The sequence below is a fragment of the Aegilops tauschii genome, chromosome 2 (assembly GCF_002575655.3).
Source record: "Aegilops tauschii subsp. strangulata cultivar AL8/78 chromosome 2, Aet v6.0, whole genome shotgun sequence".
Classification (NCBI taxonomy): domain Eukaryota; kingdom Viridiplantae; phylum Streptophyta; class Magnoliopsida; order Poales; family Poaceae; genus Aegilops; species Aegilops tauschii.
Genome location: NC_053036.3, coordinates 257,179,820 through 257,194,497, shown reverse-complemented (window position 1 = coordinate 257,194,497; position 14,678 = coordinate 257,179,820).

Sequence of the window (14,678 nt, the reverse complement as noted above, 5' to 3'; positions counted from 1 at the left end):
CATAGCATGTATGGATCAACTACAACAACCTTGGCAAAATTGAATATCATGTTAACAATCTGCCAGGAATATTTTATAGCAAAAGTAGAGCAAGATTAAGACATGCTATGCACTCCATAATTGCAAACAGGGGCATGTATGGATATAGCACAACTATATCTACAAAAATCTTACTGAACATACTCAAAATAAGCATGGATCTCACTGAAGACACATGGATATGTGGCAACAAAATAACAGCAGTCACAGACTTGGCAAAATTCCTGTCCCTGAAAACAGAAACATCACGAAGCCTAGTTTGCATGCTTGTGCTAGTCACCACATAGATCACAAAAATACATGGCATACACCTCTGTAAATATGGCATGGCATAGATCAAAACACCTGTAGAGCTCATGCCCATAAGATGCACACATCAATTGCAACAAAAATAACAAATCACCAAGTTCTGTTAAGTGACAGCAGTAAACATCACATAGCACTCTTGCATCAGAGATTTGGGCATCAAGATTAACTCAAATGAGCATGGCACAATGGAACAAAATGAAGAGCATCTCGAGTCGAACATTTTGATATACTACACACACGAAACGGAGCTATGTGCACGGAGATATGATGCAATGAACAGAGCAATAATATGTGAAAACTTCGGGACTTGGCAGAAAATGAGGGGGGAAAAGTCAACCTCGCGAGATCTAGGGTTCGGTGGGCACGGACGCCGAGGCAGCGGCTCCCCGGAGCTCGAGGACGGCCGGAGCTCAGGGAGGAGAGGGCGACGGGAGATGAGGGGCTCGGGCGCCGGCGGGGTCGCGGGCGTCGGCGGCGGGGCGCGCCGGCGAGAGGAGGCGGAGCGGCGGCGGGAGCCACGCGGGAGGAGGCGGAGGCGCGCGCGGGGGCGGCGGCGCGGTGGCGCGGGGGCCACGTGGCGGCTCCCGATTGGCCCGGGGCGGCGGCGGCGATGCGTCCGTCCGGACCGGACGTGTCCGGCGGCGCGGGGTGGAAGAAGACTAGGGTTTCGCCTGAATTTGGAGGAGGGTGCACATATTTATTGGTAGAGGGAGCTAGGAGAGTCCAAATGAGGTGCGGTTTTCGCCGACACGATCGTTATCGAACGACCGAGAGCATGGAGGGGACTTAGATGGGTTATTGGACTGTTTGGAGGGAGGTTTTGCTGCAACACATAAAAGGACTTTGCGGTTACCCGGTTAACCGTTGGAGCGTCAAACGACCTCCAAATGGAACGAAACTTGACAGGTGGTCTACCGGTGGTGTACCAAGGTCACTTGACAAACCTCGGTCCATTCCGAGAACGTTTAACACCCACTCACGAAAAGAAACAAGAGGGGTGCGCCGGTGCACGTGGGAGTGTCGGATTGCAAAACGGACAACGGGGAAAATGCTCGGATGCAAGAGACGAACACGTATGAAAATGAGATGCACATGATGAAATGATATGAAATGCATGACATGAACAAAATGCAAAATGAAAGACAAAAACCCAACCACGGAGGGAATATCATAGCACATAGCCGAAAATGGCAAGAGTTGGAGTTACAAATATGGAAAGTTACATCCGGGGTGTTACACTTTGTGAGATAGGTTAGTATGATAAAACAAATCATTCACTTGAGTACTATCAAAGACAAGATTCATAATTTTTCTCGCAAAATTCCTACTGTACCTTATTATTTCCACAATTTATATCACTTAATATAAGCTATGGAAACACTAAAACAAGCAAACTATGCATTGAAAACAGAATATGTCAAAAACAGAACAATCTGTAAAGATCTAGACAATGACAATACTTCTGTAAATCCAAAAATTATGAAAAATTAGGAAAACGTAGGAATTTTTTATGTAAATCATTTGTAAAAAAATCAGAATTTTTTGATGCTCCAGTGATTTTAAACAATTCTGTTACTGGAAGCAAAAGTTTCTGTTTTTGCACAGAATCAAGTCAACTATCATCCACACTATCCCAAAGGCTTTACTTCATACTTTATTGAAACAAATGCTATAAAACATGATTACTGCAGTAGCTTAATCATGTGAACAAACAAAACAGTAGGGGTAAATGTTGGGTTGTCTCCCAACAAGCACTTTTCTTTAATGCCTTATTAGCTAGGCATGATGATTACAATGATGCTCACATAAAAGATAAGAATTGAAACATAACTGGAGCATCATGAAGAATATGACTAGCATATTTAAGCCTAACCCACTTCCTCTACATAGGGATTTTGTGAGAAAATAATTTATGGGAACAAGAATCATCTAGCATAGGAAGGCAAAACAAGCAATACTTCAAAACTTTAAAGACATAGAGTGGAAACTTGAGATTATTGAGATATGTAGAAGCATATATTCCCCTCTCATAATAATTTTTAGTAGAATCATGAATGAATTCAACAATATAACTATCACATAAAGAATTCTTTTCATGATCCATAAGCATAGAAAATTTATTACTCTCCACATAAGCAAATTTGTTCTCATGAATAGTAGTGGGAGCAAATTCAATGAAATAACTATCATATGATACTTGATCCACATAATCAATTTGAGCATTAAAATCATGATGGCAAGTTTCATGGTTATCATTACTCTTTATAGTACACATGTCATCACCATAATCATCATAGATAGCAACTTTGTTGTGATAATCAATTGAAACCTCTTCCGAAATAGCGGATTCATCATTAAATAAAGTCACGACCTCTCCAAATCAACTTTCATAATTATTACAACAAGATTCAACATCCTCCAAAATAGTGGGATCATTACTTCCTAGTGTTGACACTCTCCCAAACCCACTTTCATCATATTAATCATCATAAATAGGAGGCATGCTATTATCATAATAAATTTGCTCATCAAAACTTGGGGGACTAAAAATATTATCTTCATCAAACATAGCATCCCCAAGCTTATGGATTTGCAAATCATTAGCATCATGGATATTCAAAGAATTCATACTAACAACATGGCAATCATGATCATCATTCAAATTTTTCATGCCAAACATTTTACTTAATTCTTCTTCTATCAATTGAGCATAATTTTCTGCTCCATCATTTTCAAGAAAGACATCATAAAGATGAATTATATGTGGCAACCTCAATTCCAATTTCTGTAGTTTTATTTTATAAACCAAACTAGTGAGAAAACAAGAAACTAAAATATGCAATTGCAAGATCTAAATATATACCTTCAAGCACTCACCTCCCCAGCAACGACGCCACAAAACAACTTGATGTCTACTACGAAACCTTTCTTCTTGTAGACTTGTGTTGGGCCTCCAAGCGCAGAGTTTTGTAGGACAATAGAAAATTTCCCTCAAGTGGTAAGGTTTATCAATCCGTGGGAGGCGTAGGATGAAGATGGTCTCTCTCAAACAACCCTGCAACCAAATAACAAAGAGTATCTTGTGTCCCCAACACACCCAATACAATGGTAAATTGTATAGGTGCACTAGTTCGGCGAAGAGATGGTGATACAAGTGTAATATGGATAGTAGATATAGGTTTTTGCAATCTGAAAATATAAAAACAGCAAGGTAACTAGTAACAAAAGTGAGCAAAAACGGTATTGCAATGCTTGAAAACAAGGCCTAGGGTTCATACTTTCACTAGTGCATAGTCTCTCAACAATGATAACATAATTAAATCATATGGCAATCCCTCAACGTGCGACAAAGAGTCACTCCAAAGTTCCTATCACGGAGAACATAAGATGAAATTTCTTGTAGGGTACGAAACCACCTCAAAGTTATTCTATCTGATCAATCTTTTGAGCTACTCCTATAAGTGTCACGAACATCCATAGAGTTCGTACTAAAATAACACCATATGATACACATCAATCAACCCTAATGTCACCTAGATACTCCAATGTCACCACAAGTGTCTGTGGGTCAATTATACGATATGCATCAAACAGCTTCAGATTCATAATATTCAATCCAACACAAAGAACCTCAAAGAGTGCCCCAACATTTCTACCGGAGAAACAAGGATGAAAACGTGCATCAACCCCTATGCATAGATTACCCCAATGTCACCTTGGGAATCCGCGAGTTGAGTGCCAAAACATACATCAAGTGAATCAATAGAACACCCCATTGTCACCACAGGTATCCCATGCAAGACATATATCAAGTGTTCTCAAATCCATAACAGTATTCAATCCGATAATAGTGAAACCTCAGAGGTAAAACTCAAGTCATCACAAAAATATAGAGAGGGAGAAACACTATATGATCCAATTATAGTAACAAAGCTCGCGGTACATCAAGATCGTGCCAAATCAGAACACGAGAGAGAGAGATCAAACACATAGCTACTGGTACATACCCTCAGCCCCCAGGGTAAACTACTCCCTCCTCGTCATGGAGACCGCCGAGATGCTGAATATGGCCTCCGGTGATGATTTCCCCCTTCGGCAGGGTGCCGGAACGGGGTCCCGATTGGTTTTTCGTGGCTACAGAGGCTTACGGCGACAGAACTTCTCATCTAGGGTTATTTTCGAGGGTTTTGGTATTTATAGGAATTTTTGGCGTCGGTCTCACGTCAAGGGGGTGCCCGAGGAGCCCACAAACTCGAAGGGCGCGCCCTAGGGGGGTGGGCGCGCCCCCAGGCTTGTGGCTCCCTCGTCCACTTCCTGGCCCAGCTCTAGTGCATCGGGGGTCTCTTTTGGTCCATAAAAACTTACCGTAAATTTTCAGCCCATCCCGAGAACTTTTTTTTTCTACACGAAAAACGACACCACGGTAGTTCTGTTGAAAACTGTGTCAGTCCGGGTTAGTTCTAATAAAATCATACCAAAACCATATAAAATTGTCGCAAAAATGTCATGAATACTTCATAAATGATAGATACGTTGGAGACATATCAGTCTGCTTCTTTGAGGACCAACAGACAAGAGATCGTCCGAGGGAATGGCATTTGCGAGATATAGACTTGCAATCCACACGATCTCCAGGGTAATCAGGATCAAAAAGTCCATCTAGATCAAAAGATGAGCCATTGGGATACCATAATCCAAGCGTTGGTGTGTGATCTAAATATCGAAGAATTCGTTTCGCAGCCTGGTGGTGTGATTCCTTTGGTGTCGCTTGAAGTTGGGAACACATGCAAACACTAAGCATAATATCTGGCCGAGATGCACATAGGTAAAGAAGCGAAATAATGATGGAGCGATATACCTTTGATTGAAATCTTTACCATTTTCATCAGTGCTGAGTTGACCATTGGTAGGCATTGGAATTTTGAGGCCTTTGCAGTCTTGCATGCCGAATTTCTTCAGGCAATCTTTGAGGTATTTCTCTTGAGAAATGAAGATGTCATTGGATTGTTGACGAATTTGAAGACCAAGGAAGAATTTCAATTCTCCCATCATAGACATCTGATTATATGCAAATTCTTCACTGAAACGCTTGTTAGTGCAACCAAAGATAATATCATCAACATATATTTGGCATATGGACATTTCACCATCATAAGACTTTGTGAAAAGAGTAGGGTCAAGTGAACTCGGTTTGAAACCCTTTTTCTTCAGGAATTCCTTTAGAGTATCATACCAAGCCCGTGGGGCTTGCTTGAGGCCATAGAGGGCCTTGTTCAGTATGAAGACTTTGTCGGGATGCTTTCGATCCTGAAAACCTGGTGGTTGAGCAACATATACTTCTTCCTCAAGCTTACCATTGAGGAATGCACTTTTCACATCCATTTGATAAGAGAATATTGTGATGGTTAGCATATGCACGCAATATACGAATAACTTCAAGCCTAGCAACAGGTAATGTTTCACTGAAATCAATACCCTCAACCTGTGTGTAGCCTTGTGCTATAAGACGGGCCTTATTCCTTACCACTTGGCCATTTTTGTCTTGCTTGTTGCGGCAGATCCACTTAGTGCCGATAATATTGTGCTTACGTGGATCAGGATGATTCACAAGCTCCCACACATTGTTGAGCTTGAATTGTTGCAATTCTTCTTGTATGGCTTGAATCCACTCAGGCTCCAGAAATGCTTCATCAACTTGGTGGGCTCTGTGATAGAGATAAATGCAAAATGCTCACAAAAGTTAGCCAAATGTGAAGCTCTTGAGCGAGTGAGGGGACCAGGTGCATTGATGTTGTCGAGGATCTTCTCAATCTGCACTTCATTCGCCACTCGTGAATGAGCTGAATGAGGGCCTTGTTGAGGTTGAGCATTTTCCTCAGAGTCATTTTCTTCAGGAGCAGCAGTTTCTTTAGGACGGTGAATGATCACTTCTTCTTCAGCTATTTCTTCACTAGGCACTATTTCACTAGTGCCCATCAACTTGATAGATTCCTCAGGAGGCATTTCATCTAGCACATGAGGCAGGTGCTCTCTTTGCAAGCCGTTAGTTTCATCGAATCGCACATCAACAATTTCAACAACCTTGTTGTGGTAGGTGTTGAAGACTTTGTAGGTGTGCGAGTCCTTTTCGTAACGAAGCATAAAATCCTCATGTGCTTTCGGTGCAAATTTGGAATTGTGACGTGGATCTCTAATCCAGCATTTAGCATCGAAGACATTGAAATAACTTACATTGGGCTTCTTGTCAGTGAGGAGCTCATATGAAGTCTTCTTGAGGAATTTGTGAAGTTATACCTGATTGATGATGTGACAAGCAGTATCAATTACTTCAGGACACCATCAGTGAGATGTCATGTATTCATCAAGCATAGTGCGAGCCATCTCAATGAGAGTCATGTTCTTGCATCGAGTCTTGAAGGTAATGATATGCACCCAGGTGTAACGAGAATAATCATCAACTATGACGAATCCATAGAGAAATGCTGCATTGGTTAGTGTGGCATAATGAGTTGGACCAAAGAGATCCATATGAAGTAATTCAAAGGGACGAGTAGTGGTCTGTTGGGGAATGTAGTGTTTCAAAAAATTTCCTACGATCACGCAAGATCTATCTAGGAGAAGCATAGAAACGAGCAGGGAGAGTGTGTCCACGTACCCTCGTAGACCGAAAGCGGAAGCGTTTAGTAACACGGTTGATTTAGTCGAACGTCTTCATGATCCAACCGATCCAAGTACTGAACGTATGGCACCTCCGGAATCTGCACATGTTCAGCTCGGTGACGTCCCTCAAACTCTTGATCCAGTTGAGGCCGAGGGAGAGTTTCGTCAGCATGACGGCGTGGTGATGGTGATGATGAAGTTACCGGCGCAGGGCTTCGCCTAAGCACTACTACGATATGACCGAGGTGTGAAACTGTGGAGGGGGCACTGCACACGGCTAAGAGAAACTTTGGTGTGCCTTTGGGGTGCTCCCCTCCCCCTTATATAAAGGAGGGAGGGAGGAGGCGGCCGACCTAGGGGGTGCGCCAAGCATAGGGAGTCCTACTAGGACTCCCAAGTCCTAGTAGGATTCCCTTTCCTATTCGGAGTAGGAGAGAAGGAAATAGAGGGAGAGGGAGAAAGAAAGGGGGGCTGCGCCCCCACCCCTTGTCCAATTCGGTTTGGGAAGGGGGGAGGCACGCACCACCTCTTGGACTTCTCCCCTCTCTCCACTAAATCCCAATAAGGCCCATTACTTCTCCCGGTGAATTCCCGCAACTACCCGATACTTCAAAAAAATACCCGAATCACTCGGAACCTTTCTGATATTCGAATATAGCCTTCCAATATATGAATCTTTACCTCTCAACCATTTCGAGACTCCTCGTCATGTCCGTGATCTCATCCGGGACTCCGAACAAACTTCGGTCATAAAATCACATAACTCATAATACAAATCGTCATCGAACGTTAAGCATGCGGACCCTACGGGTTCGAGAACTATGTAGATATGATCGAGACACATCTCCGATCAATAATCAATAGCGGAACCTGGATGCTCATATTGGTTCCTACATATTCTATGAAGATCTTTATCGGTCAAACCGCATAACAACATATGTTGTTCCCTTTGTCATCGGTATGTTACTTGCCCGAGATTCGATCGTCGGTATCACCATACCTAGTTCAATCTCATTACCGGCAAGTCTCTTTACTCGTTCCATAATGCATCATCCCACAACTAACTCATTAGTCACATTGCTTGCAAGGCTTATAGTGATGTGCATTACCGAGAGGGCCCAGAGATACCTCTCCAATACATGGAGTGACAAATCCTAATCTTGATCTATGCCAACCCAACAAACACCTTCGGAGACACCTGTAGAGCATCTTTATAATCATCCAGTTACATTGTGATGTTTGATAGCACGCAAGGTGTTCCTCCGGTATTCAGGAGTTGCATAATCTCATAGTGAGAGGAACATGTATAAGTCATGAAGAAAGCAATAGCAAATAAAACTAAACGATCATTGTGCCAAGCTAACTGATGGGTCTTGTCCATCACATCATTCTCTAATGATGTGATCCCGTTCATCAAATGACAACACATATCTATGGTTAGGAAACTTAACCATCTTTGATTAACGAGCTAGTCAAGTAGAGGCATACTAGGGACACTCTATTTGTCTATGTATTCACACATGTACTAAGTTTCCGGTTAATACAATTCTAGCATGAATAATAAAAATTTATCATGATAGAAGGAAATATAAATAATAACTTTATTATTGCCTCTAGGGCATATTTCCTTCTTGGTCATGATTGTCTTCGAGGAAGCTTTGATCTGGTCATCTTTCCAGCCTCACAAGCACCGCAAAGGTGATCTTTGACGAACTCGACGCCCTCAACGCCAATGATATGCTCCTTCTGATGAGTGTGCTCAAATTCCTCATGCCAGCATGTCCAAGTCGACGATGCCATAGCCAGCACTCTGAAGCTTTTACCAACAGACACGTGGCAGGTTGAGGACCTAGAGAGAAATCTATAATATACAAATCACCTCTCCTAAAGCCTTCGAAGACTTTGGACTTGTCAGATTCCATTAGCACAATGCATCTATATTTGCCAAAGATGACAATCACATCAAGATCACAAAGAGTTGAGACACGCACGAGGTTGTACTCTAGGGACTCGATAAGCATCACCTTTTCCATGTGTCGCTCCTTTGAGATAGCAACCTTACCTAGACCCAATTCCTTGCTTTTTTCCTTTGTCGGCGTAGGTGACATGCTTCAGATGAGACGGAGCAAGGGGAGCATCGGTGAGGAGATTCCTATCAGCACTCATGTGATTGGTGCAGCCACTGTCCAGAACCCATTCGGTAGCTTTTGGAGCATCATCCTGTAGAAGCATTAGTCTCACTTACAAATTCATATACTTTAGTTGAAGAGTATGATGATCAATTTTGTCACCGAATTTCATTAGTAATCATATAACTAGCAGGATAGGGATGTATGAAATGAGGAATTCATTTCATCATGATTAGCCTGCATCCCAACAAGCATTATGTCAGGCCTTCAGCAAATTCATCAGACATTTATTGTGTCTGAAGACCTGATCCTGTAGAAGAGATTAGTTCTTCTTCTTAACCACCCACATCTGAATGGGTGGCTAAGAAGTAGTGTAATGTAACGCATTGATGGAGAACTTAGGCATTGAAGAATATGCATTTCTCTTCACAGGCGGTGTATAGTACTCATAAGAATATGCAGAGGAATTCTTAGCAGTTTTGTGCACATAGTGATTTGAAGATTCATCAGATCGTTGTCTATTTCCCTACATAGAGGTGTTAGTACGAGCATGAGTTGGTCTGCGTCCATTTGATGACTTTAGTTTAGGTGAAGAATTTTCCCTGGGGTTGTTCCTTTTCTTCGGTGGTGTCATGATGACATCACCTAAAGATTTTGAAGAACACTTTTGGGCACCCAGATTTTCTTCACTGGGGGACCATTCCTGCAGTTAGTACCAACAAATCTAGCAAATACTTCACCGTTCTGATTTTTGAATAGCTTATAGTTGGAGTCAAATGACTCATCAGAAGAATGTGGAGTATCACAATTGTAGTCAGATAGAGTGGATGGATCATCTGGAGGTCCTTTTGCAGCAATCCATGTGGTTTTGGGATACTGCTCAGGTTTCCAATAAGGTTGATCTGCGTTCATCTTTCTCTCAAAAGCAATACGCTCTTTCCTAGGGTTCCTGCCGAATATGCTTCTTGAGCACATCACAAAGAATTTGGTGCCCTTTGAGGCTTTTGTACATGCCCGTGATGCACAATTCCTTCAGACCTGCATTTTGTCAGTGACACTCGTGGTCTCCTCAGATGAGGGAATTAAAACCACATAATCATTTGAAGATATAGTAGCAGTTGAATCATTTGAACATTCAGCTGAAGAATTTGCATTATCACGTTCAAGGCATTTTAAGCATGGAGCAACCAATTCTTCCTGAGCGGTGCTGATCTGTTGAACGAGTAATGAATCATTGTCTTTCTGAAGATCATCATGAGACGCTCTCAGCTTCTCGAGTTCTTGCTTCCTTTGAAGAAATTCATAGGACATCTTCTCATGTGCAGCTGAGAGGGCCACATGACGAATTTCAAGTTTGTCATATTTTGACTGGAGATGCTCAAGGTCTTCAGTCAGAATTTGAGACCATTCCATTTCATCATTCAACAAATTGCTAGTTTTATCTAACAGTTTGTGAATCCTTTCCATGGCAGTTCATTGCTTTGCAACAATTTTTGCAAGTTAGGAGTAGCTAGGAGTCGTGTTTTCATCAGATTCACCTTCACTTGAAGAAGATGAGGACTGTTTGAGCACCTTGATGCCTTTGGCCATTAGGCATGTTGCTGAGGACGATGAGTCTGGATCATACGTCATGGGTTTGAGGGATTCCTTGAACTCGAGGAACCAGGGATCTTGACGAGTGCGGCGTCCTTCATAGACATCAGAGATCCTGTCTCAAATGAGCTTCGTTTTGGCTAGGTGCATGATCCACCTGAACTCATCTCCGGATAGGCTGGAGCAGATGATATCCCTTGCCCAGTCCAGCCGAGTGTACTTGCGAATGTCATCAGCATGTTCCATCTTGCATAGATCGGTAAGAACAATCTCAGTACAGTCCAGAGCTTGTTTTTCGTCGATAGGAGACGCTTCCTCATCATGGCCTTCCACTTGGGATAGTCAATGCCATCGAAGATGGGGCACGCAACAGAAACCTTGATCATACCTGCGGTTGGTATAACTAAAACTCCAGGTGGTTAAACCTAAATCACATAGAACAAGGGAGTACCTTGCTCTGATACCAATTGAAAGCGTAGGTTTTCTCCTAGAGGGTGGGGGTGAATGGGAGATTTTTAGAAATTCATCAAACTCTAGGGAATTTGACGAAGATTAGAGTGAAGAAATAGAAACACAAGGGAAGCTAAGTCATCACAGAATTAGAGTTCATGCAATGAGGATACATAAGAGTGAAGAACATGCAATCATACAATCATACATGCATGAAGAATATGAACTGAGGAAATAAAAAATAGCATGATGAAATTCTTCAGTTCAAATTTGTCAGAGCATAGATCACAAATTCTTCAGCAGCGGAATGAAGTAAGAGAGGGTGATGAATTTGAAACCGGGTTTGCTCGGTGAAGACAATGCAATTTGGTAGACCTGTTCCAGTTGCTGCATCAATTGTACGTCTGGTTGAGGCGGCCGCGTCGTAACTCAGAGGACACACAGTCCTCACCGTATTCCTCTTGAGCTAAGGTCACTTAGTCCTCGCCCAATCACTCATGGTAAGTCTTCAAGGTAGACTTCCAAAACCTTCACAGACTTGTTCACCGGCACACCATAATGACTCTTGGTGTACTCAAGAACTTGACGCCTAACCATCTGGAAGAATGGCAGTCTTCAAAGGTAACATGTGTTGGATCACACAAATCAATCTCTTTAGTGATGCTCAATCATTTTGGCTCTGGTTCTTTCCTCACTTAGGATTCTCTCAAAGTCGTCAAAGGATGGGTTTCTCTCAAATGAAGTGATACGTCTCCAACGTATATATAATTTATGAAGTATTCATGCCATGTTACAACAATTTTATATGGTTTGGGTGCATTTTTCTGATTTAAATGGAACTAACCTGGACTGACGCTGTTTTCAGCATAACTACCGTGGTGTTGTTTTTTGTGCAGAAATACAAGTTTCCAAATGCAACAAAACTTTTTGATGATTTTTTTGGAAGAAAAGAGACACTAGAATATTCGTCGGAAGGCCAGAAGAGTCACGAGGTGGCCACCACCCACCAGAGCGCGCCTGGGGGGGGGGAGGTGTGATACTTCTTGAGCTTGCGTTGGTTTTTCCCTTGAAAAGGAAATGGTGATTGTCGGCGTTCTGGGAACGGGGGTCCCCAGACTTGCCTGCCTGCGGCCCACAGCGTGGCTCCACTAGCGGCCTGGTATGGCCCATCTTCACCAGCAAACACTCAAGACCCTCATGAGGGGCCAAGCCTCGCGAGGCGGGCGACACAAGACCTCCTCAGGGGCAGCCTCACTAGGCCAGCTCGCGAGGAGCGGAGAGATCAAGGCGAGGGGCACCTCGTGAGGTTCCCGTGACGTGATCCATGACGACCAAGGCCAGGCGGGCGCCAGCGGGCATAGAGTACTGGTTTCCTCTTCGGTGCTAAAGGAGCAGGCGCAGGCGCAGACACAGGCGAGGAGTCCCGAGGCATCATGCAAAGGTTTCCATATCGGTGCAATGAGACCAAGACCAGCAGGACGGCAAGACAGAGGTCATCGCGGAGCCCACGACGGCGTCACCACCAGAGCCTTTGGCAGGCGAAGACCACCTTTTGTCAGGATAGCTTGTACTTGCTGCCCCCCTTCAAATTGGCCATTGTGGGATCCCTTCCTGCCTAACATTTGGGAAGAGGACCCGGGCCTCTATAAATAGGACTACCCACCACCGTAGGAGGCAACTGATTCGGCCCCAACTGATCTTGGATCAGATCCATTCCATCCACACACAGAAAAGCTCACCGAGCTCAGGAACACCTCTCCTCAGGAGGTAGTTCTTCCCTTGTACTTGTTCACCCCAGCCTACAAGGCAATCGACCACACCACACTGGAGTAGGGTATTACACCACATCGGTGGCCCGAACCAGTATAAACTCTTGTGTCCCTTGTTCACCGGGTTCGGTGAGCTGAGCTTTGAGATCATGGTGAGAGCGTGAGCGAGGGGGAGAGAGATCTTCGTGTGCACCCCAGAGTTCGAACCTCAAGGGTTTTGCCGGAACCCGTAATCCGACATTTGGCGCGCCAGGTAGGGGTGCGCCGAAGTTCGCCTCTCCGCCGACACTGCCTCCCCGTCCTGTCTCCATGGTCGGCGTTGCTCCTCCGACTGGGTCAACGGACGCCCATGACGGCGCCAAGGGGCTCAGAGCTTTTACCCCCGCCTTGCGGCGGGTGCAGTGGCCACCCAAGTTCAAGTCGGAGATGCCGCCGCGTTACGACGGCGCGGCGGATCCGTCGGCCTTCCTGCTAGCGTATGAGGAGGCCGTCCTGGAAGCTGGAGGCGATGACAAGGTCATGGACAACTGGTTTCCCATGGCCCTCACTGGCGCACCACGCGCCTGGCTGCTCACCCTCCCAGGATCCTCTGTGGCCTCTTGGGAGGAGCTTCGCGGCACCGGCGCCTATCGCTGTCGCGGCCCTCCTCGGCGGCTCGCAAGCATCGCCCTCGGACTGTCACACCAAGCAGTTCTTCCGCCAGATCGGCGCCGCCTCTGTGCAGCAAGGAGCTCCTCCAGGATGGGCGGTGCCCAAGGCCGACCTCACCTTCGACTCGGGGGATCACCCCGTCACCACTGCCAGCTCGGGCGTGCTCCCAAGGCTTTGCACGCCCACCATCTGCAACGCAGCCGTCACCAAGACCCTCATCGACGACGGGCCCGGCCTTAATGTGCTCTCCGTGGAAGCTTTCGGCTTGCTCCACGTGCCGCATGAACAGCTCCGCCCCACCAGGCCCTTCTCCGGAGTCGGTAGCGGCTCCACCAGCCCCCTAGGACAGATCCACCTTCCTGTGACCTTCGGCACTCGCGACAACTACCACACCGAGCTGATCGACTTCAACATCACCCGCATCAGCCTCCCATACAACGCCATCCTCGGGTACCCGACCCTGGCTCAGTTTATGGTGGCAACCCATCCAACCTACAACCTTATGAAGATGCCTGGGAGCAACCGCGTCCTAACCGTGGCGGGGGACACCAAGGAGGCTTTGACGGTGCTCAAGCTTGCCTTCAAGGCCGCCGCGGCAGCACGCCCGGCCGACGAGGCCACCCTCGGAGCTAAGGAGGCCGCGCCAGTGAAGAAGAAGCAGCTGTTCACTCAAGATCGGGCCAAAACGAAGCAAGTGCCGGTCGAGGAAGGTGGACCCTCAGGAGCCACCTTCACCATAGGTGCCAACCTCGACCCAGATCAAGAGGAGGCATTGGTGAAGTTCTTGCGCGCGAACAAGGAGGTATTCTCCTGGGAACCCAAGCAGCTGGTAGGGGTCCCGAGGGGGGTGATCGAGCATCACTTAAGGGTGTGCCCCGATGTGCGCCCTGTGAAGCAGAAGGCGCGGCGATAGTCCATAGAGAAGCAGTCCTTCATCGTCCAGGAAACCCGCAAGCTGGAGGCAGCATGTGGGGACCCCGACTCATAAGTCGTGATCACCGAATGCACGTGTACAGTGATCCCAGAGATCAATGCTCACCGAACACACAGAAGCTGAATAACAAGAGTCTTACATCCA